Raw genomic sequence first — 2,509 nt, 5'->3', positions numbered from 1 at the left:
CCCCCCGTGCCTTTATCCTCTCTTACGTCCCAGAGCTCTTAGAATCCTGCCCAGCCTCTATGGTGGCCCCATCATCTGGCAGCTTGCAATGTCTCCAATTCCATCTCTGAGCCTCTTCCCTCTGCTCCCAGGAGCCAGCCAAACTACCCTTTTCCCAGTTCCCTAAATGCACCAGCGCCTTCCTCCATTATGTTTGTCATCAGCTCTGTGGGCTCATCAGGCCACGCTCATTCTACTGCATCTCCGCCTCAGCTCTGCTTCTGAGTGCATTGCCCACAAGAGGCCCTCCCTCGTGTCCTGCCTAGAGAGATTCGCCTCTTGGTGTGGGTGAACTGTGTCCCCTCCCAAAGGGTATGTGAGGACCATCCCCAGTCTTCAGACACGTGACCTTATTTGAATACAGGGCTATCACAAAAGTATGTGGAGAAGGTGAGGTCATATGGAGTAGAAGGGCCTTTAAAATGACTGGTATTCTTTTATGAAGAGGAGAAGAGATGCGTGGAAGAAGGCAGCCATGTGGTGGTGAAGGCGGACAGACACACCTACAAGGATGACCAGCAAACAGCAAAGGTTAGAGGAGGGGGAAGGATTCTCCCCAAGCTTTCGGAGGGAGCCCGGCCAACAGCTTGAAGCCCCCAGCACTGCAGCCTCCAGCCTCCAGAATCCTAGGTCCAGACTCCCAGGCAACAAATCCCTAAGCTTCAGCCCCTGCGTTTGTGGTATTTTGTTATGGATTCTGCCTCCTTCATAGTCTACACCACAATTTGTCTCCATTTTCTGTTTGGTGACTAGTCATACAGTTTTAATGGATGTTTTTGTGTGTGAGAGAGATATTTGTACTTTGAGAGAGAGGTACTTCCAATTCCAACATTCTATGTGACTTTAAATATATAAGGATGATAATTAACATTATACGATATTTAACGCCATCTGGTCTATGGCTTACGAAGAGCAGCCCGCATGAAGAAAATGCAGGAGAGCCATGTGCAGAACTGATGTCCTGTCTTCCTTTATTGTGGTTTTATTCTTTCACCCAGCCATGAAAAACTCAGCTTGTTATAGTAAAAGAGGGAAAGAACCTTCCGTTCACCAATCATTCTTGCTGCAGTCACTGAGCGCAGGCTGCTGCTGCCGCGGGAGTGACGGCCGAAGGGCTGATGAATGGCTGCTGTGCGGAGATGTGCTCTTTCAGAGGACAGCCCCCCAGGTCCCTCAGTCTTGCGTGCAGGGGAGGCTCCGAAAGAACAAAGAACAACGGGTGCCAAGGGCCTTTCTCTAAATGTCACTCGTGAGCTGGGTAATGAGAGCTGAAGGAGTTCCATTGGAGATAATAAAGCAATTTTTGCAAGAGAAGATGAAGTAATTAATTATTCAAGGACAATGACTTCTTCAACTTCCTCTCCACAAACCACATTCATCCTTAGCTGTTTAAGTAGGAAGCAGGCTGCACACTGCATTCCCAAGTACCTTCTTAAATAAGATACCGGCTGTATTTCAATTCAGGAATTCCGAGTGTGCGGGGCAGCGGTTCCTGGCAGACACTCTAGGCACAGGACCACCTCTGGCAAGGCAGGTCCCTGCCCTCCCCCTGGTGGGATGCCGGTAGCCGCACAGCCTCTGGTTCCAGCAAGGTCCCGCTGGGCCAGACAGCAAGCAAAGGTGGGCCCTCAGATGCAGCCCAGAGAGCTTCCCGCCAGAGGCATCCCGGGCTGGCTTCCCAACCTCCCCTTGGGAAAATCTTGCTGGAGGGAGGAGTCTGGCTAATGGTTTTGCAGCATCCTCCCCGGTTTGCTGGGAGCAGAGGGAAGTGTCACAGTATTTGGAGAAGTCCTGTGGTCGGAGCACTGCTGAAGTTTCCGAAGCCAACGACCAGGCGTGTTCCTCTTTGCCAGTTCACCTGTAGTTTACCTTCTGTGAGGCTTACTTTTCTGAAGTTATGCTACATGATGCCTATGTTCTCTCTGAGTTCCAAGGTTAGGCTTGGGGTTTAGGACAATAGATTGGATTAATTGAAAGGAGAACCAATCATAGGAGCCTAAAACAGCAAGGAGGGCGGGCGTGTCCGTAGAGGGGCCTCCCTTGAGCACTGGCCTCTCTCTGGCTTAGCTGTCTCTAGAAGATGCGACGTTCCACCGCGAGACCGCCATAACTCATCCCAATTCTTTTTTAAACTTTTAATTAAATTTATTGGGGTGATAATAGAATTGTACCCGTGAAACCTACACAAATTTGCGGGCTTTGAAGGGTGTGAAATCTAAGGCCTCCTTTCAATTCAACAAAACCAAGTTGGCTGCATCTGCCTGTACATTTTGTTGTTGTTTTGTGTTTTGTCTTTTTTCAAAAATCCTACTGCGTTAGTCATGTTTCTTCAGACATAGAACCCATGAGGGGTGTGTGTGTGTGCGCGCGCGCGTGTGTGTGTGCGTGTGTGTGCGCGCGCGCGTGTGTGTGTGCGTGTGTGCGTGCGTGTGTGCGCGTGTGTGTGAGTGTGTGTGCGCGCGCGCGCGTG

The sequence above is a fragment of the Myotis davidii genome, unplaced genomic scaffold (assembly GCF_000327345.1).
Source record: "Myotis davidii unplaced genomic scaffold, ASM32734v1 scaffold750, whole genome shotgun sequence".
NCBI lineage: Eukaryota > Metazoa > Chordata > Mammalia > Chiroptera > Vespertilionidae > Myotis > Myotis davidii.
The sequence above is the reverse complement of the archived record's forward strand: the minus strand, read 5'-3'. Positions refer to the sequence as shown.